Here is a 22,341-nt window from a genome sequence, read left to right on the forward strand (position 1 = left end):
TCGTTGGTCTAAATAAAGTTGGTTTCTGCTCCATCTTTCGAAAGCTTCTCCCATGAGACTCAATCTCAGGGTTCCTTTGGCGCTCCCTTCAGAAGCCTTTGCCTTAACCTTGAGACAAGGATCTACGTGTCCCCGCCTTGACCTATTGTGTGATGCTACGATATGGTTTCCCAGGAGTTGAGGCTGTAATTTATCTGTAAGTCAACCAAAACAGATGGTCAATTCTAGAACACTTCTCCTCTTCTCTGACTTTTCAACAAGAGAAGAAACATACGTTTATCTTCTAACCTGCTAGAGCACGGTTGACTTTTGAACAGAATCATAAGATTTTAGTCAAACAATGAGTTGCAAGTCTAGTACTCGTAATAACACTTGAACTGCTGTTGTCTCCTTTTTAAAACAAAATCCACGGGGGGAGGGTAGAGCTCAGTGGTACACTGCATGTTTAGCATGCACGAGGTCCGGGGTTCGATCCCCGATACCTCCATATAAATAAGTAAATACCCTAGTTATCTCCCTCCCCCCACCAAAAAATTTAAAAAACCCAAAATTCATAATAAGCACCAGTGCTTAGAACATTTCCTTCGTCGTTGCCATTTGGCCACTGACATGCTTAGTGCGCAGATGAAGAAGCATCAGTGAGTGAGTGAGCAGAGTCCTAGATGGGAGGAACGTGAGGCCACAAACGTGCGTTGCTCCCCGTAGTATCCTCAGCTTGGAGCGTCTACCTGGCACGTGTGGTCCATTCAATAATTACTTTGTTGAATGAATGAATGAATGAATGAAAAAAAAAGGAATCTGAGATTTCTACTCTCTGTTTCCTTGCTTTTCATAATCCCAGCACACTCCATGCAAAGAAGAATCCTTTCAAATATAAAAGACAAAATGTAATCTTTATCCTTCTTATGCAGCTTCTTGGCTACAGTTACTGGAGACGCAGGCGGGCATGGAGAAACTCCTCTGGAATGAATGGCATGCTGGATGCTGGGTTTTAACCCAGAAGATCACGGGTTAGCATTCTCTTCCTGTGGACGAGATGGTCAAAGGGTGGTGATGACGAGAATTATGTTAGGAAACTCTTTCTGCAGAATATGTGGCTTAATTTTGCCACACTCTTTCCCCTGAACAGGGCAGTGGTGTCCTCGGTCAGTAACTCAGTTTCCTTAAGCAATGCTGGGCACGGTCCGTGTTGATGCGCACTGGTAGGAAGTATGTGATGTGTGGTTGTAATTGCTCAATTGTGAATATCATAAACCCAAACATCTACTGCTCCGCTTTGATGTTTTTAGGTCATGCTTCCCAAAATTTCAAGGCTTGTGTAAATTTTGAGATGAATCATGATGTTTCCTGCCTGTAAATTTTGAAATTCTGGAGACTGTTCCAGATGGAGTGTCCACTTGGCTGCACACTTCCACAAGCATCAATGTGAAGATCCCAGGAGCACCACACGCAGTTAGAAACCTGGTCTTTGCTCACAAAGGAAAGAAATAGTAACAGTCACTTAATATGCAGGGTAATCCCCTTTCAGTAAACAAACATTTAATTAAAAAATCAAAGCAGGTGCTCGCTTTAGCAGCCCATGCAATAAAATTGGAATGTTGCAGAGAAGGTTAGCATGGCCCCAGTGCGAGGAAGACACAGATTTGTGAAGCGTTCCATATTTTTCAATTGGGAGTTTGGGACTGACAGGTACACATTATTATATACAGAACGGATACACGACAAGGACCTACTGTATAGCATGGGGAACTGTATTCGATTTCTTGTAATGACATATAATGGAGAAGAATCTGAAAAGAAAAAATACATACATGTATATGTATTTCTGAACTGGTTGGCTGCACACCTGAAGCTAACACTGTAAATTAACTACACTTCAAAAAAATTTTTTTAATTTACAAAAAAGTTAAAATCGATTTTAAACTCTAGTTACGGGTTGGTAAAATCAGTGATCAGGCTCAGCGATTGTGGTGATGGTTTTGTCCCTGACGTTCTTTCTAAACTACCTCCTGCTTGGTTGTTTGTATGGAATTTGAAACTTTTCAATACTGTGTCTCTTTCATCTGTAATGGACAGTTGAAAAGAGATTCATTACCAGTAGCAGTGTCTTCACTTGTTTTCTGCTGTGAACTTTGTAGTTTTGAGTAAGAGATAAATAAACCACATGGGGAATTCGGAAGTTTGAAATCTTAAAGCAAATGCCCCACCCAACAGAGGGTGTGCTTGTGGCAGAGGACGCGAGCTGGACAGGTGGCTGCCCCCGAAGGGCCCTGGGCGAGTTTCTCCATGAACCCCTGTTAGGTGGGAAGCAGAGAAAAGAGCCCGTTAGGTGGCCCTAATGCTACCAAAGTACAAGTCACCGAGCAGACACGCCGACAACGTTGAACAAATGAACAAAGAGTAAATGAATGGAAATAAATCATGGAGGATATTTAGGATTTAGAAAACTTCTTGATGTTTGGAATTTCCCAAAGCGAATGATTTCCTTCTGGTTTTGATTTGCCTTATTTCCTTCCTACTTGTTTTCTTGAGAAAAGTTGAGGACCCCTAATCTACAGGGAGAGGCATCAGGTCACTGCCCCACAGGCTGTGGGGGAGATCAAAGGACACAGGCAGCTGCACAGAGACTCGTGGTTTTGGCTAAGAGACCACAAGAGGAAGGGGAGAAGCTAAGTCTGGGATTAATATGGAGGGACAATGACAAAATGGGAAACTGCCACGGAGCCACTTCAAGATGAAATAATTGCATCGGTGGGGGGAGAGTAACAGCTCAGTGGTAGAGTGCACATTCAGTGTGCACGAGGTCCTGGGTTCAATCCCCAGTACCTCCATTAAAAAATGGAAGTAATTGCATTTGGAAAATAAAGTTTTACTGGATGAGGTACAAGCAAATTGCATAAGTCTCTCTGTATGCCCACGCAGCTCATAAAGGTTTGCCTTCATTTCTAAAATAAACTAAAAGAAAGTAAAGATCTAAGCTAAATGACCAACATTTTAAAGTAAATCTGAAAGGATTTTTATCAAAATGATACGTGGTTAAAATATTGGCATACCAAAAGGCTTGCTAAAACATCCTGTCAAAAGAAACCCATCATATTTCTCAGGGGCAACCACTTTTAACTTTTTTTTATTACCTGTTTCTTTGCATCATTATCTCCATTACTCGAAATAATATGCTTATGTAGGGTTTTTTTTTTTGCTTTGCTTTGCTTTTATTTGTTTATTTATTTAAATTGAAGAACAGTCAGTTACAATGTGTCGATTTCTGGTTACAGCACAATGTCCCAGTCATGCACATACACACATATATTCATTTTCATATTCTTTTTCATTAAAGGTTATTATAAGACATTGAATATAGTTCCCTGTGCTATACAGAAGAAACTTGCTGTTTATCTATTTTATATATAGTGGCTAACATTTACAAATCTCAAACTCCCAAGTTTATCCCTTCCCACCCTCTTTTCCCCAGTAATCATAAGATTGTTTACTATGTCTGCAAATCTGTTTCTGTTTTGTAGATGAGTTTATGAGTGTCCTCTTTATTCTTTTTTTAGATTCCAAATATGAGTGATATCATATGGTGTTTTTCTTTCTCTTTCTGGCTTACTTCACTTAGAATGGTATCTCTAGGTCCATCCATGTTGCTGCAAATGCCTTTATTTTATTCTTTTTTTTGGCTGAGTAGTATTCCATTGTATAAATATACCACAATTTCTTTATCCAGTCACCTGTTGATGGACATTTAGGTTGCTTCTCTGTCTTGGCTGTTGTATACAGTGTTGCTCTGAACATTGGGGTGCATGTATCTCTTTAAATAGGATTCCCTCCAATATATGCCCAGGAGTGGGAGTGTGGGATCACATGGTAGGTCTATTTTTAGCTTTTAGAGGAATCTCTATGCTGTTTTCCATAACGGCTGCACGGGGCTTGTTGATTTAATTATCGTTTCAAAACTTATCTTAGTTTCATTAACATTCAATATTCAAAAAGGGTACTGCGAACACAAAGTGGGGAAAGATAGTCTCTCCAATAAATGGTGCTGGGAAAACAGGGGATTCACATGCAAAACAATGAAACTGAACCCTTCCTTTGTACCATACATAAAAGTCAACTCAACATTGATTAAAGACTTAAACATAAGACATGAAACCATCAAACTACTAGAAGAAAATATAGAGAAAAACCTTCTTAGCATTGGCCTGGGCAATATTTTTTTTGTATATGACATCAAAAGCGCAGGGAACAAAAGTCAAAATAGATAAGTGAAACTACATCAAACTGAAAAGCTTTTGCACAGAAAAGGAAACAACAGAGTGAAAAGGCAACCTATGAGATGACAAAAAAATACTTGCAAACCATATATCTCATAAGGGGTTAATATCCAAAACATATTAGGGACTCCAACAGAAGGACAAAAAAATCCCAAATAACCCAACTTAAAAAAGAGCAATGGACTCAAATATCAACCAGTTTCTTCAAGAAGACAGGCAAGTGGCCAACAAGTATATAAAATGATGCTCAACATCACTAATCAAGGGCATGCAAAGCAAAACCATGATAAGATATCATCTCACAACTGTTAGAAATGTTACTATCACTATCAGAAAGACAAAAGATTAACAAGTGCTGGTGAGGATGTGGGAGAAAAGGGCACGCTTTTGTGGGAATGTAAATTGGGGCAGCCATTATGGAAAACAGTATGGACGCCTCAAAAAATTAAAAGTAGAACCGCTTCTGGTCCAGCAATCCTACTTCTGGGTGTGTATCCAAAGGGATGGGAGTCAGAATCACCTGATGCAAGGGTTATCTAACCTACCCGTTGACTGCAGCATTATTTACAACAGCTAAGATACGGAAACAAACTAAATGTTGACCAATGGATGAATGGATAAAAAACAATATATGTAGATTAATTATGCATTTACTAGAGCACAGGGCAATAACATTTTTGTGAATATCGAAAAATACTACTATTTTTTTCTCAAAAAAGTTAGATCACTTTACACTGACACCATTAAAAAATAAAATCTCTGTACAATTTTCACCTTTTGGTGTTTCATGTCTGCAGAGGGGAACAGCATTTTACAGTGGGCGAAGACAAAAATCACCAGTGTGAGTTCCTTCCCTCAGCCCGTCCTCAGCCCCTGGCACGTCGCTGGTGCTCCTGGCCAAGTCAGGCACTTTCTCTGGCCAAACCCTCGCAGCAGCCTCTGCCCATCAGCCTTGCGGAGTCCGGGCCTCACGCTCCTGCGGGCTCTGTGCGGCCGGGGGCTACTGACAAAGACACCCTCGACTACACTTTAGCCGGCTCCTCTGAACTCCCTCCCCCGGCATGCCCGGGCTTTGGGCGTCTGGTTCTGCCTCTGCATTGCCCAGTTTTAGCAAAACTCCTGCTAAGTCAGTTTAGCCAGAACCTCCCACCCTCAGTACCTGCTCATCCTCAACATCTAATCAAACCCCCTCCTTGTTCTGCATCCCCCAGGCCTGCCTTCAGCGTTCTTACCAGGTTGGTTTGGCCAGAATCCCCTCTTGCTTGCGTTGCTGCTTCTTAGTAATTTCCCATCCACTGCCCACCACCCTGCTTCTTGGCTGTAAGCCCCCATTTGTCCATGATGTACCTGGAATCAAGCACAGGTCTGAACTGAGATCTCTTTTCCTTTATTGCAGCAATGCCTGAATAAAACCTACTTTCTCCGCTTTCACATCTGTCCAGCTCTGGTTTTCTTTAACACTGTGATCCCAGCCCCCGACACTGGAATTCTAGATGCTCACCCGTGGAATCATGGGTCCCGTGGCCGTGGGACTCTCAGTCCTGTGGTCAGCATGTTGCGGATTCTCTTTTTTAAAAATGTATATTTATATTTATATTCTTTATATTTATAGTCAGTTACAATGTGTCAGTTTCTAGTGTAGAGCACAATGTTTCAGTCATGCATAGACACACATATATTCATTTTCATATTCTTTTTCATTGTAGGTGACTGCAAGCTACTGACTGTAGTGTGATTCCCTGGGCAGCACTTGTCAGTGTATGACAAGTCCAGCTACCTGGGTTGGAGCGTTACTGCCTGCTCCCACTACGTGTAAGCTCCGGACACAAGCGTGTGTCCTGACGGTCTGCACCGTCGCATCTCCAGTGCGCAGACCGGGTCTGACGTACCGTCAGTGCCCACTGTTTCCGTATGGGCTGGTGCTAAATGAAACTCACACTCTTCTGGCAGATTAGACAAACGTGGTGTCGAGCTGAAGCCCCCTCGGCCTGAGGTTTGTTTGAGAGAAGATAAAGTAAGCACACATTGTTCTGGTCCTTTTCTTTCCCTGGCGTCTGCGGCTCAGAATGGGAGCTGACTGCTTTCATTTTCTCTAGAATGTGGGCAAAGCAAAGACATCCACTGGGGCAGTACATTGATTAAACCCCAGTTCTGTGCTGGGTCTCGTGCTCGGACATTAGAACCTCTGTCTGGGCTGGAAGGCAGACTGAAAATAGTCGTGAGCCAGTGTGGGAAGAGCCATCCGGGGGCTCTGGAGGCTGGGGGGTCAGCAGGCAAAACGGTGAGGGGGATCCTAAGCAGGCGGGTGATGACACGTGTGTCCCCGGGGACGTGAAGCAGATGTTACTCGCTGGGACTGCGTGTGGCTTAGAAAGGCTGGCAGCACACAGCAGAAGACACGGCTGGGCAGGAGACGTGGGCCTGGCCGGGGGGCCCTCAGCCCAGCACGAGAGCGTCACGGCCAGGACCGGTCCTTAGGGGGCCCATGCTGGTCCTGCTCTGCTCAGTTTCCTCCTGCAGAGAAGCCCCCACCAGGCCAAGAGGAGGTGCCCACCTGGGGCCTACAGTCCCCCTTCTAGATCATGTGTGTGGTACCCTAGCCTCCAGGGCTCTGTCCAAGCCCACCTCCACTAGGTCTCCTCCCAAGGGCTGACCACCCTCACAGAGTGCACCCCTGGGCCCGGAGGTGGCTGAGCACATGTACGTGTGTGGACAGATTTCGCGGTACAGACTGCTGTGTCCACATGCCACTGGGTGGAGGGGGGGTTCTTCTCTGGGCTGAGACCAGGGATTTAAAATATTCAGACGAATGCTGTGTGGACCATCCTTACCCTCTGCCCTGGGAGGGGTTGTGGATCTGGTCCCGGAACCTCTGAGCCACGTGAGATTTATCCGAGTCAGCAAGCACCCAAGGCTCTAGGCAAGGGAGTGAAAGGTCAGTGGGGGTTTCCAAGCACCCCTGCGATGCTGTGCAGGTGAGTGACGGATTAGAGGGGGCTTGTGACAGAGAGTGGCGTTCACCGTGGATGGACGGGCACGGGCGGGGCCTCAAGAGGTACAAACCCCTTTGGCTTCTGGTTCTGGTTCCACCTGTTAGTGAGGCAGACTGGGGCAAGCTACTTACCTCTCCAAGCCTCATTTCCCACAACTATAAATAGGATAAGTCACCCAGAGTCATCTGTGAGCTCACGCCCAGGCCGCTCTCAAGGAGCAAGTCTCAACGGTGGTGCAGAAGCAGCCCTGATAACGCAGCACAGAGCGGGCCCCTCTCTTACGAGAAAGGAGGCGGCCCATTCAGGAAATAGAGCATCCCCTAGACCTACACTCTGGCCTGCTGGGGGGGGAGGAACGAGGGCCCTCCTGGGGAACTTGGAGACGCCTCCGCTGCACACGTGCGGTGCATCTGTGGGTCCGTGCTCGGTGAGGCCGTCCAGAGGCTCCGGTGGCTGCGTTTGTTGTTCTGCCCAGTGGGGCCGCAGCACTCGGTTCTGGAAACCCCATTCAGATGATGTTGTCCTAATGGCTTTTGCAGAAGGTCGGTTTCCTGCTGAGAATCCGATATCCGCCAGGGAAGGAGTCAAGACTTCCTCACAGCACGATGGGAACCAGTGTCTCTGGATTTCCCCTAGGAGTTTAAGGGGATTTTTTTTTCTCTCATGAATTTCTTTTTATTTTAAAGGAAAGAAATTGCAGCCTGTGTTGTGCTTGGAAAGGAGGAAGAAGCCCCAGATGTTCTTGGTCTTCTGTTTCGACGCAAGTGCAGCCTCTTTCAGGCGGATCTGGGGGCGTTGCTTAGTGTGGAGGAGAGAGACCCCAGAGGGGGTCCGCGGGCGTTAGGGTCTCCTGTCTGCCACGGGGTCGAGCGCCCTGTGACTTCACCACGTGGACCAGTGGGTAAGGACAAGGAGCCCTTCCAGACAAACAAGATCAAAACGTTTATTTAGTGATCACTGTATGTCGGGCAATGGAAACTTTTCTGTGATTCGTTTAATTCTGTGCCTGTAGGCAATTTAACTGCTCAGGGCCCCAGCTTCCTCGTCAGTACACTGGGCAGAGCAAGGGGTTGGCGTCCTTCTTTTTTGCGTTCTTTGCGGCCACCACCCCCCTCAGCAGCACAGACAAGCGTGAGTAACAGGCGTGAGCCAGGCTCCACGCTGGGCACCGTGGGCCCTTGGCCACAGACGGTGAAAATGGGGTCAACTGAAAAAAACAGCACAGCCTGAAAGCTGAGAATTATGTTTTATTCGGGGACGATACTGAAGACTGTAGCCCGGGAAGGCAGCTGTCAGACAGCTCCGAGGGACTGTTCCAAAGCAGTAAAGAAGGAATCAGGACAAATAAAAGTTTTTGCTGAAAACAAAACGAAACAAAAAACAACATGTAGTCGAACATCAAAAGATAACTGCTGATCACAAGAACAGACATCCCGGGTTAATGATTTCAGTGCTTTTCTACGGGGAGGGTGCGGGAGTCCGGGTTCGCTGACATCACCCCTTTGATGTGCGTTGTAACCGTCTGCAGCCTGTCTCTCTTCATCCTGTGCCCCCTCGGGGAGCCCTGGGAGGGTGGCTGCAGCGGCTGACGGCTTGATGGCAGGCGTAACTCATGACTTACAGAACTGGCAGGTCGCATTTTTGGCCCACAGATAAAGATGGTGAAAAGCTTGGCTGAGTCTTCCTCCTGTGACTACAGTTTCTGGAATGTCTGTCTTCTGCCAGGTACTGTTCTGGGCCCTGCTTCTACTGTCAACCAAAAAAATATTGGTTGGTACCTGTCTAGGTGCCACGTCCAGTTCCAGCGGCCAAGGAGACCACAGCGGGCAGACGTGCACCTCCCACCCACCCCACACACCAGTGGACATCGACAGACGTGTGCTCTTCATGGAAACTCTAAGAACCCGTGGCAGCCTCCTCACCTCACACAGGAAGAGCCGAGACAAGTCACCAGATGTGTCCAGAGGAGACCTGCACTGGCTCTGGCCCGGAGGGCTGGGTGTGAACTCGACTGTGCTGTTCACAGTGTCTGCAAGCCCGCAGAGTCCCATCCTGAGCCACGGTGACATGAAGACAAAAACACCTCATCCCAGCTATGAGGAGTGCTCGACCAGTGAGAGTTCGAGACCATCATCAAGTCACGTAACTGCCACGTGGGGAGGCCGGGATTCACAAACCAGGTCTGACTCTGCACCTTGGGGTCCTTGCCTCAGCCCCCCAGCCCCTAGGTGGGTGCCACACCACGGGGCTGCACGAAGAGTGGATGATCACAGCCAGGATGCTGCAGGCGTCCCAGAAGAGGATGTGGAGGCAGAGGTGGGTCGAGAAGACTCATGGGTCTACTCACGAAGGGGCAAACAGGAGCTGTATCCTCCACGGGGATCGTGGAAGGAAAGAGCCCTGGACGGGGTGGGAGGGGCATCTGCACAGCCCAGCCAATCAGAGTCGGGGAGAAGAGGCTGGGGGAGCAGAAATGGCGCTGAGGTTTGGCCAGGGCGCGGACATGGGACTGAAGATGTGACAACAGTGGATGCCTGCTCTTAAGGGCCAGGCCAGAACATGAGCCCCCAGGGTGCCCTCCACAGCTGGTCGGGGCAGAACTGGGGTATCAAGCACACACTGCTGTGTTAAAAATTCCCCATTTTGTGGCACTTATTTCCATGAGGGGAATAAACGCTTGATATTGCCCGTTTCCTGACCCAGGGGAAGAGACGTGGGCATAGAGGTGGCCCAGGACGCACGAGTCCTCCTCCTGTGGGATCCATTTGTGATGGAGGGGAGATGGTCCAGGACACAGTGACAGCAGGGGAGAGTAGTCTGGGCTCCCAGCAGCTGACGCCCCAGGAAGCGCATCACAGTGCTCCACGTGCACCAGAGAGAGGCCACCACAGAGGTTCCGTGTGCAGAGTCACAGGGGAAGAGCCACAGGGAGCTCATCACCATGCTCCACATGCACCAGAGAGAGGCCACCGCAGGGTCTCCGTGTGCAGAGTCACAGAAGAAGAATTTCTGCTTGGAGCACATCCTGAGTGTGCCCAGGGGACCCACGCAGGTCCGGGACCGCCCAGTGCTTGGAGGGCTCCCGTTCTCCTAGTTCTGGCAGTGACCGGATGCCCTTGAGCATCACCACCTGACACTTGTGTCAGAACTAGAGGAAGGTAAGCTAACCCTCCTGGGCTAACTCCCACTCTGGGCTGCAAACAGAGCACACGCCCCTGCTCTGTGCACGTGTCCGGCCTAACGGGGTAAAGGGGCTTCTGAATTTAGCGTCTGGGTCCATCCTCCTGCGTGGTGGAGACCAGGTGCTATCGGACCCTCTCCCAGGCGCACAGAGGTTCAGCGTCTGCCTGGGAGCCAGGACTAGGGTTCGATCTGGGGTCAGCAGACCCCAGTGTCACGCCTCAGCACGACACTCAGATGCCATTAGGTTTTTTCCTTTTTCATAATACTGATAAAACACACTGGAGAGTGCTAAAGAAAATTAAGTAATAGCGATCACTAGTATTCACTGAGCTCCAGGCCAGCCTGTGCTATGGACTGGAAAAGTCACCTCCCTCGAGCAGGCTCCAGGAGTGCCCTGTTAGCTCCGTCCTGGGCAGCCGGGATTTGAGTCCGTACACCGGGTCTGTGAGGCCGCAATCTCCTGAAGGGCCATGGATTTGAGCGGCAGCCAGCAGCGTGCGTGCTGGCTATTCCTTTCGCCCACGTCAGCTCAGAGTCTGCTCCTGTAAGCGCCTGTTTCAGCAGAGACCGGGGCTGCACTGTGTCATTTTGAGGGGAAGGTGACTGGCACAGCGCCGACCTGGTGACAGAGCTGCTAAAAGGCCCTGCAGTCCTGCACAGGCTGGTGGCCGTGGGCTGCCAGTCAGTCCTCCTGGACCTGAATTAAACGAAAGTTGCCAGGATCTGGGCTTCATCAGTACTAAAAAAAAGAAAAGTCTGACACGGGTCTAAAAGGAAACAGTTTTGCTGAGAATTTTGAAATACTGAGGGAATTAAATACTTCATAAAAAGTTGGGTGGGCCTGTCAGGTTTTATTAAACCAGCACGCGTGTGACGGCAGAGGGCCAGACCGAAGGGTTCCTGCCTGCGTCCTGTTCTGGGGAAGCTGTCCTTGAGCGCGGTGCCGGGGGTGACGCCCGAGGACGGCTCGGGCAGGCCCTGCAGCCGCCCGCGCAAGGAGAAAGTCGTCCTCCGATGCCCCGCGCGCCCCTCTCCCCCACCCGGCAGACACGCGAGGACCCCGGCCCGCACGCGGCCACGCGCAGATCGGGGTGGGGGTGGGGGGGCTCCGTGCGGTGACACATGAAATCCCGGGTCACCTGCGCGGGAACGACGGGCTGTCGCCGTGATGGGGCGCTCTGCGCAGCTCTCAAGCTGCGCGACGGGGCGGGGTCGCCGGACTCGCCTCCGTCTCCGCGCGAAGGTCCAGGTGCTGCCCCCGAGTCCCGCCGGCCCCTGCAGAAGGCGCCCCTGCTCCCGATGGGCCGCCGTCCTACCCTGAGGGTGCCCCGCCTCTCCCAGCTCCCCTGCTGTTTCTCTGACCCACCCGGCTGCCTCTCCCGGCGGCCACAACCCCCGTGGGCGCGGCCCGCTGTCCCCGCACGCGGGGCCTCTCCCCGGCCCGGCCCGGCCTCCTTGCTCTCGCCCGTCACCCTGCCCGGCGAGCACCGCCTGCACCGGGGCTCCTGCCCCTTCCCCGCGGGGGCGCAGCGCCTGCCCTGGGGCGCCCCAGCGCCGCCCAGCCCGCGGCCCGCCGGAGCGGACTCTGCGCGGCCCCGACTCACTGCTCGTCCGGCAACGCTGACCCGTCTGCGCTCTCCGGCCCTCGGCGGGACCCCCGACGGCACCCCCGACGCCCCCTGGCGCCTGCGCCTCTCTCGGACGCGTGCATCGACGCCGCGCACCCACTTGCTGAACAGGATTTGGGGGGCCTCCCTGTGCGCTGCCGCTGTCCCGCCGCCGCTGAGCCCGCCTGCAGGCACCACGAACTCCTCCGCCTGGCGCCGCCGGCGGGTGGTACCCCAGCCCGTCCATCTCCACTGCGGACGGCCTCCCTGGCCCTGCCAAAGCCCTGAGGCACCCGGCCTCCTCCTTGCTCCGAGGACGTTCAGGTCCAGTTTCCTTTGCCCGCCCCCCCCCCCAGCTGCCTGGGCGTCGGGGTCACAGCCCTAGAGGCTGCTCTGAGATCCCCGAAGTTCGCTCGTCCGCCTGCGCTTTCTCTGTCCCCTCCCATCACAGCCTCGAGCTGGCTGTTCCCTTGTCCCCAGGTCTCCACGGAGCCCGCAGCCAGAGGAGCTCAGGACATGTTTGCTGGGCATGTGAAGAGGAAGTGTATTTTTATTATGCTCCTGCAACCTCTTTTTTTTTTCTTTCCAGCCCTCTTCCTGAAAGATTTTTGTTGCATTCTCCAGTCCTTGGCCCCTTCCTTCCTTCCTTCCTTCCTTCCTTCCTTCCTTCCTTCCTTCCTTCCTTCCTTCTTTCTTTCTTGACGTGTAGTCAGTTTACAATGTTGTGTCAGTTTCTGGTGCACAGCCATACATATATGCATATATTCTTTTTCATGTTCTTTTTCATTACAGTTTACTGCAAGTTATTGAACATAGTTCCCTGTGCTGCACACTATACAGTATAAACTTGTGGTTTACCTATTTTATATATAGCACTTAGAATCTGCAAATCTTGAACTCTGAACTTATCCCTTCTCACCCCTCCTCGCCCGCATTCTATAACCATAAGTTTGTTTTCCATGTCTGTGAGTCTGTTTCTGTTCTGTAAATAAGTCCATTTGCCTTTTCAGAAGGCCCTCCCTCAGAGAGAAATAAGAATTCTCAGATCAGGCATAATCACTTTGAAGAGTGTTGGCCAGGCCAGAGGTCCCCTTGGGCCTCTCAGCCCCACCCTCGGCCCCACACACAGGGGTCCACGCCCCTCCCAGGCAGACCTCGGCAGCGGGGGAACCAGTTATTTCTTTCTTAGATTGCAGCTCCCAAATCCTTATTTTGCCAACATATATTTTTCTGAAAAACAAACAAAAGTATCCACAGCCTAGAACCTGACCCATGCTTGTCCAGTTCTTCCTGCCCCTACTGTTTGTCTAGCAGTAAACAGAGAACTTGGACAAGGGGTTTGTTGGAGCCCCAAGGGGCATTTTTGCTGGGGATTAACCTGGATTTTCAGTAGGCCAGCAGGTGAACACGGCCGGCCTGTTTCAGCTCACAGCCTTCCGCCCAGAGACCTTCCGTGTGTGTGTTCCTGGAAAAAATCCGGGTTTGTTTTGTTGTCTGGCTGTTGTTTTTTAATTGCATGATTTTAATTACATACATGTTGCAAGGTTTTCAACCCACAACCCCTATTTCCAAAAATGGTGGTCTTCCTACAGGATGTCCACGTGTGGATGGCAGGGAGGAGCCCCTGAGAGCTGGGCCCACCGTGCTGTGAAGAGCACTGGGGGTCCAACACCCTGAATCTGCCCTTCCCAGTCCCTGCCTCATGCCTCCAGTGGCTCAGAGGAAGAGGTGGGGAGAGGGTTCCCCAGGTTTCCTGGCTCTGTGGCCCCCATTAGCCTGTGCTGCTGGGATCACCCCTTCTTAGTGGCCAGAGGGGTGTGGGGGCCTCTCCCTGGGAACTAGCGCTGTGTCCTTCCCTCCCCCTTGGCTCCAGCCGGGATCTAGTGGGTCTGGCCCCCAGGGGCCTTCGCTGCCCTGGCTTTGGCAGCCTCTGCTCAGATGATCTCCCTGCCCTTCCCTGGCTTAGGGCCACTCCCCGGGGTGACTCCCACCAGAGAGACCCTCAGTCACTTCGCCCCCTCAAAGTCCTGCAGATGCAGTGCCCTGCCACGCATGGGGACACAAGATGGCTTCAGAGTCCATCTGCTTCCAGACGGAGCAGGAGCCCTGTGGGGGCGGAGATGTGGCGAGCGTGGCTGGCAGGCAGGTTGGCTTGGCCTCGTGCCATCTTGTCCCAGTCATCACATATGACAGTAAACAGGTGAGAAGGGTCATCTGTGTGTTTACCCCTATTTCTGTGCTCTCCAGTGGCTTTTCTTCCTTCCTGTTGCCCCAGGATTCCCTCGCGGTATTGCCTTTCTGTCTGAAAAACTGATTTCAACCATTCTTTAAAGGGCAGCCCTCTCCACACAGGCACAGGAGCCCGCGGGCAGTCTGCACACAGCCAGCTGTGTTTTGGGGCTCCTTCTGCACAAGCCCCACACAGGCCCCAGGGTTTCAAGAGCCACACAGAGGTGGCCGCTCCTTTGCACCCCCTCCTCCTCAGGCAGCCTGCCTGCCCTGAGGGCCTCCTCCCTGGGCCGCAGACCCCATGCCCGCCCACCCCACTCGGCACGCTGTGCACCACGCTCCAGCGGGGGACCTGGGTTACCCAGCGACTCCAGTCTAGCTAAACCAGTGAGCTGCTCTGCTCTTTGGACCTTCCCATTACGCCTCTGTTATTTATCTGGTCTGCTGTTGATAGATGCTTGCCTGGCTATCACCAACGTACAGCATCTTTGCTAGGTTAGGAAGAGAAAGATGATAGCTCATCGTTTTAATCTGCGTTTTTACTTCTGAATTTTTTCATGTATTTGCCCAACTCCATTAATGTCTGGGTCCGAGGCTGTCTGATTTATATATGTTAGAGTGTATATGCTTTCTCATATGGAGTGAAAAAGCTTTCTTTCCTGTCTTTTGCCTCTCCGGTTTAGAGGTTTTAAATCTACACACTGTTTACTCGCTTGCTGTGTTCTGAGTGGGAGGAGAGAGGTCAGAGCACTTTTCTTCTTTAATATAATTGAAGTATAGTTTATTCTCAGTGCTGTGTTAGTTTCGGGTGTACGGCAAAGTGACTCAGTTACACGCACATACACAGGCTTTTCCGTCACAGGCTATTACAGGGTATGGCTGTGGCTCCCTGCGCTCGACAGCAGGTCCTTCTGGCAGAGTCCTTATTCCTTAACTTCTCCATCTCTGCCTTGAACGTCCTGTTCGGAGGCCCCTTCACCTGATACGTATCTGCAGGCTCAGCTGTATTTTCTTTCATGACTTTTATGTTTATTAAAAATAAACCTACAGAATGGGGGATAATATTTGCAAATGATGTGACTATCAAAGGTTTAACTTCCAGAATATATAAACAGCTCATACAACTTAACAAGAATAAAAAAAACCAAACAACCCAATCCAAAAATGGGCAGAAGACCTAAACAAGCAGCTCTCCAATGGAGACGTACAAATGGCCAATAGGCACATAAAAAATGCTCAATATCGCTAATTATCAGAGAAATGCAAATCAACACTACAATGACCTCACACAGTCAGAACAGCCATCCTTCAAAAGCCCACAAATGATAAACGCTGGAGAGGCTATGGAAAAAATGGTACCCTCCTACCCTGCTGGTGGGAATGCAGCTTGGTGCAGCCACTGTGGAAAACAGTATGGAGATTCCTCAAAAACTAGGAATAGACTTACCCTATGACCCAGCAATCCCACTCTGGGCATATATCCAGAGGGAACCTTAATTCAAAAAGACACCTGCACACCAATGTTCATAGCAGCACTATTTACAACAGTCAAGACAATGGACACAGCCTAAATGTCCGTCAACAGATGACTGGATAAAGAAGTTCACATTTATACAATGGAAAACTACTCAGCCATAAAATAGAATAAAGTAATGCCATTTGCAGCAACATGGATGGCCCTGGAGATTGTCATTCCAAGTGAAGTAAGGCAGAAAGAGAAAGAAAAATGCCATATGAGATCACTCATATGTGCGACCAAAAAACAAAAAAGACAAATGAAATTACTTGTAAAACAGAACAGACTCACCAACATAGAAAACAAACTTATTGTTGCCAGGAGGAAAGGGGGTGGGAAGGGATACATTGGGAGTTTGAGATTTGCAGATAGTAAGTACTATATATAAAATAGATAAACAACAAGTTTCTACTGCACAACACAGGGAACTATATTCAACATCTTGCTGTAACCTATAATGAAAAAGAATACGAAAATGAATAGATATGTATGTGTGCCTGAAACATTGTGCTGTAACCAGAAGTTGACCAACATTGTAAATTGACTACACTTCAATTAAAAAAAGAAATGAAGTCTGCCATCCAGCTGCCATTTATTTATCTGCTTGGTGAAGGGCTTTCAACTTTTCCCCACATGATTAGCAATTTTTCCCAATTACCTGTTTTAAAATTTAAAAAACTTTTTGAAATAATTTCTTTCTCGTATATCAAATTCTTGTATATATTTGGATCTGTTCCTGAATTTATGTTCTATCTTATTCATCTATTTATCCATTCTTACTCTTTGTCACTGTTTTAAATGGTTGCAGTTTACAAATACGACTCTGGTCTTGGACACTAAGTGACCCTCCTTTCACGCCTTAGGTCAAATGTATTAGCTACTCTCAGGCATTTTTTTTCCTGCCAGGTAAGATTGAAGGTGAAAGCAAACCCACTGGGAGAGCTTTTTCCAGCACATTCCTCTTGTTCTGCTCTGCACACCCGTGCACGCCTGTGCCCTCCTGCGAGCTGCTACTCGGCCAGTCACGAGTGCAAATGGCAGGCCCAGTCCTCCCTTTGGGGTGTGTGCCCCCCTTCCTCCCCATGACGGAGCTGAAAGGAAATGCAGACTTTGCCTCCAGGCACTGAGGGCGACACCTGGCCTTGGAGCCCGCTGGGGGCCCACAGGAGGTCCTGCGTGGAGAGAGTTAAGGACAGCCAGGTGCTGGCAGTCTCCCCCGAAGGCCATTCACACAGCGGGGGTGGCCAAGGGTCTGCCGGAAGACCCCTCCGTGGGGACTCGTTGGGATTCCTTCCAGATCTGAGCGCAGGAAATTGAGCTCTGTGAGCCTGGTGCCAAGTTAAACAGGACGGACTCAAGATGGACTGCAAGGCCGAGCCATCGAGGTGGAGGGGGAGGTGGAGGTGGAGGCGTCCCCTCCGCTCCCTCCCCGGGGCCTCTGGTCCGTAGAGGGCAGGTGGACACCCTTCCTCCTCACGCTGCAATGGTGACGACCATTTCCTGGGAACTAAAATTAGGTTAGCATGGCCAACAGCTTCCTTATATGAGAAGAGTGATCCCAGAGGGCAGAAAAGCTGCAGGGTAGCCTCGCCGGTGAGCTCCCGGCAGGTGCGCGGGCCCCACGTTCCGTCGGGGCCACATCTGGTTTAACGCTCTGCGCTGCCATCTTGAAAGACTTAATGAATTTTGAATGAGGGGCCCCACACCCTCATTTCACGCTGGGCCCACAAATTACGTAGTTGGTTCTAATAAGCAGCTTAGGGAAAAGTGGGGTCTTTAATTCTAGTCAACTGGCTTGGAGGCGTCTCAAGTCCAGACTCACTTCAGCTGGAGGGCACCACCAGGTTTGTCTTAGGTTTTTCTCTCCGGCATCGGAATGCTCTGGTTTCTTAATTTTCCTCCGCTGTATCCCTGTAATTTGTCACTCGTCTGCCTGGCTCACCTCCCAAGCTCGTGTGCACACCCAGGACGTGCCTCTGGGACGGCAGGTGAGCGCCCAGCGTCTGAGATGGAGTCTTGGTTGAGAAATGCTTCCACTGCCACCTCAGGGAGGAGAAGAAACGCCCCAGCTAATACCAGCCTTCCCGGAAAGACCCCGACCCAGTGACTGTCCCCGTGTTAGCTGGGCGCTGAAAGCACTTAAACATGAACGTGGCTGTCATGAGATAAAGACACGGTGTCATCTTATGGAAATAATCACGTGGAGAAGTCAAGGGGTGGCTTGTCCAAGAAGCAACCAGAGAGGTTGAACGTGAGCCAGCTGCGGTTCAGACACGCTGAGGGGCAGTGGTGACACCCCCCGGGGACAACAATCCTGAGGATAACTGGGGAGGAGGGGCATGAATGGCTGGGGATGACGCTTACCTGCTGGAGGAAGAGGAGGGGGTGGGGTTAAGGAGGCGGCGGTGACCACCTGTGACCCTGAAGGACATGCAGTTTGCCCACCAGGACAAACGGCTGGCTAAGTTGAGTACTGGACCTGGCTGCTGGGAGTGGGGGGTTGAGCGTGGTGGCAAGCAGGAGGAGGAGGAAGATAAATTTAAGGAAATAAAAGCCCTGAAAGTCTGAGAGACTCCATTTCTCCGCCTCCGCTTGGAGGCAGAGACACAGGCGGGGGCGCCTCCCAGGCTTCTCGCTGCCCCTGGCCCGTCTGCAAGGCCTCCCTGAGCATCACCGTCCTGAAAAGAGGAGAGGGGAGCGCATTTCCCAAGCTCCAGCCCCGGCAGGGGCCTCTAATTCTACTTCCACAAGTGTGTGCTGATGGGTTTTGAAAGGGAGGAGGTGGATCTTAAAAAAGGCACAGCCCCCCGCCGAGCCATGATCAGCCTCAGCGGGGGCTGGGATGTGGGCCTGACGGGCAAACTGCACCACGATGGGGCGTCCCTGAGACAGTCTGTGGCCAGAGCGGGGTCGGGGGGACAGTCTATTGTTAGGAGCAGCCCTGAGCCGTGAGTGTGCAGAACTCCCTGTTCCCAAGCTCGCAGGAAGAGGGGTTTGGACCACGTGTTTGTAAATTCCTTTATAATGGAGTTAATTTTCTAAGTTTTTCACCCAAATCTAAAGGCTGACCCTTCCTTTATGAGAATGCAGTAACCTGGTCACCAGAAACTGTCCTTGAGCAGAGACTTTAAGTAGAACAATGAAGGCGTGTAGGAACGTGGGTGCTCTGACCGTGACCCAGGTCGTGGGGGTGCACTTGGCTCAAGGCTGGACTTGGAGGTGGGAAAAACACTCTCTGGTCGTGTTTCTAGAGCTTTACACACTCCCATTGTTTTGCTTGTTAGAATTACACAATTCATTGCTTTGTGTATCTAATACTTTCAGCTGAAATCCTTCCTTTCCAGACATGATGAGAGGAAAACAAATGTGACACGGTGTGACCATGAAGCTGCAGTCCAAAAAGAAGGAATGTTAGTGGCTGCATTTCTTTTTCTTTTAAAACCACTTTGCTGAGGTATGACTGACATGTGAAAAGCACACATATTTAACGTATCCAACTCAGTGGGTTGGGGGTACATATACACCTGTGAACCCATCACATCATCAAGGCCACAGCAAACCCACCGCTTCCCAGAGTTTCCTCTCGTCTCCTTTATGGGTGTGCGGCTGTGTGTGTGAGCACTTAACATAAGATCCACCCTCCTAGGAAGTTTTCAGTACATACTACGGCACTGTTAGTGGTGCTGTTTAGTAGATCTCCAGAACTTACTTATCTCATACAACTGAACCTTTGGTCATCACCTCCACATTTCCACCGCCTTCTAGACCCTGGCGACCACCCTTCTAATCTCTGCTTCATTGAGTTGGGTGTGACTACTTTAGATGCCACGTGTAAGTGAGATTATACAGTATTTGTCTTTGTCTGTTTTTTCTTTTTCATATAGCATAATGAATTCCAGGTCCATTCATGTCCCAACTGGAAGAATTTCCTTCTTTTATATGGCTGAATAATATTCCATAGTTTGTTTATATACACATACACATGTGTGTCAGATTTTCTTTAACCATTCATCCATCGATGGACATTTTAGGTTGTTTTCGTATCTTGGCTATTGTAAGTAATGCTGCAATGAACACAGGAATTCAGGTATCTCTTCAAGATCCTAATTTAATTTCTTTAGGATAAATACCCAGGAGGGAGATTGCTGGATGACATGGTAATTGTATCTTTAGTTTTTCGAGGAACTTCCATAACGGCTGAACCGTTTTCATCCCCACCGACAGTGTTCGAGGGTTCCCTTTTCTCCACATCTTCACCGCTTGTTACCTTTTGTTTTTCAGCATAGTCATCCTAGCGGGTGTGATGTGTTATCTCACTGTGGTGTTGATTTGCCTTCCCCTGATGGTGCGTGATGTGGAGCACATTTTTGTGTACTTTTTGGCCATTCGTATGTCTTCTTTGGAAAAGTATCTGTTCAGGTCCGTTGCCCATTCTAAAGTTGGCTTGTTTGCTTTACTGCTCCTGAGCGGTAGGAATCCTTATACATTTTAGGTGTCAGTCTTTTAGCAGATACATAATTTGAAAATATTTTCTCCTGTTCTGTAAGTTGCCTTTTCATTTTTTTTATTGTTTCCTTTAATACACAGTTTTACCTTCATGCAGTTGCACTTATTTCTGCTTCTGTTACCGGGGTTTTTGTGTCATATCAAAAAAAATATTACCAAGACCAATGTCAAGGAGTGTTTGCTCTAGGAGTTTTATGGCTTCATGTCTTGTGTTTATTTTTAATGCGTTTTGAGTTAATTTTTGGCTTTGTGTCCTGCAACTTTCCTGAGTTTGTTTATTAGTTCTAACAAATTAGTGGAGTCATTAGGGTTTTCCACTTATAAGATCATATCATCTTCAAACAGAGACAGTTTTACTTCCTTCTTTGTCATTTGGGTACTTTCTATTTCTTTTTCTTGCCTGATTGCTCTGGCTAAGACTCTAGCACCATGTTGAACAGAACCGGTGTGACGGGGCATCTGTGTCTTGTTCCTGACCTTAGAGGAAGAGTTTTCAGCTTTCTACCGTTGAGTATGGTGTTAGCTGTGGGCTTGCCATAGGTGGCTTTTATTATATTGAGGTGCATTCCTTTTCTATGTATTTTGTTGAAAGTTGTTATTGCAGAGATGTTGAATTTTGTCAAATACATTTTCTGCCCCCATTGAGGTGATCATGTGACTTTAGTCCTTCATTCTGTCAATGGGTTGTGTCACGTTTATTGATTTGCCCCCGGAAGGGGTGAGCCTTGCGAGGCCAGGAGGACACCCCTGAGAGGACCAGATGGAGGTACTTCCCGGGCCTACTCGGCCGGTTTCCTCCCATGGTCCCTCCTCCAAGCCTTAGTGTAGGGACATTAAGCCTCAGTCGTGAGTGGGAGAGGTCAAGCAGAGGAGAAACTGTGGGACACAGAATGCTGAGCCCACCTGTACAGGCCTTCCTGGACATGGAGGGGAAACCTTACCTTTGAATCCAGCTTATCAAAAGTGAGGGGTAGTCAGCGTGTTTATCTGAGATCTCTCTTGTTCTTAACGCATGCTTTTATCACCATAAACCTCCCTCTTAAAACGGCTTTTGCTATATCCCATAAGGCTCTGTATGCTGTGTTTCCGTTTTCACTTGTTCCAAGGTATCTTTTTCATTTCCCCTTCGATTTCTTCTTCGACCTGTTGGTGGTTCAGTTATGTGCTGTCTAATTTCCACGTATTTGTGAACTTTCCACTTTTCCCGTTCCTCATTTCTAGCTTCATGCCACTGTGAGGGGGAGAGATACTTTGATCTGATTTTGATCTAAAATTTGCTGAGACGTGCCTTGTGATCTAGCACATGATCAGCCGTGGAGAATATTCTGTGTGTTACGGGGCTGCCGGATGGCATATTGTATGTATTGTCAGGTCCACTTGTTCAGTATTGGTATTCGGGTCCACTGCTTCCCTGGTGCTCTTCTTGCTGAAAGATCGCCCCATTGTTGAGAGAGGAACACTGATGTCCCCTACTAGAATTGTATTGCCGTCTGTTTCCCCCTTCGGTCTGTTAATATTTTTTCTGTATAATTAGCTCCTCTGATGGTGGTTGCATGTATATTTACGAGTGAGTCTGTGGTGAAGTCAGTTGTCCACACCCTCTTTCCCCCGTGGGAGAGCACCAGGGTGGAGGGGATCTGCCTCGGCCCTACACCGCGCAGGCGTGTGGGACTGGGAACGCGGGCAGAGGGACGCTGTCCTTCCTCCCCTCCTCGGTGTGCCTTTTCTCACTTCCGTGCTCCACCGGGTGCTGCAATTCCTCACCTGGAATCCAGGTCTCTCACAAAAGCATTTTCACGTGGGGATAAATGTTCATCTGTGTTTCTTTGAGGGGAGGCAGACTGGAATGTCCTGTTTCCACCATCTTGCTGTCATCACCTCCTCGTGGCTGCATGTCAGACAAGGTGCTGGCTCACATGCAGAATGTACAAAGGAATCAGGTAGAAACTGGTCTTGCCGTTACGGGGCACAGTCGAGCACATCTAGGCCTCCCAGGGGGGAGGTCACTTGTGAGGAGGATAATTTCGTGGGGG

The 22,341-nt window shown here is 49.6% G+C and overlaps 1 non-coding gene across 1 annotated transcript; it reads left to right on the forward strand.

Annotated features, from left to right (window-relative positions):
• Positions 1 to 1,560: 1,560 nt before the first annotated feature.
• LOC116279594 (U6 spliceosomal RNA) lies at positions 1,561 to 1,665 on the forward strand. The gene has a single exon (XR_004188927.1). It is a non-coding gene; the product is annotated as a U6 spliceosomal RNA (small nuclear RNA).
• Positions 1,666 to 22,341: the final 20,676 nt, after the last annotated feature.

This window comes from Vicugna pacos, chromosome 31 (assembly GCF_048564905.1).
Source record: "Vicugna pacos chromosome 31, VicPac4, whole genome shotgun sequence".
Lineage (NCBI taxonomy): Eukaryota > Metazoa > Chordata > Mammalia > Artiodactyla > Camelidae > Vicugna > Vicugna pacos.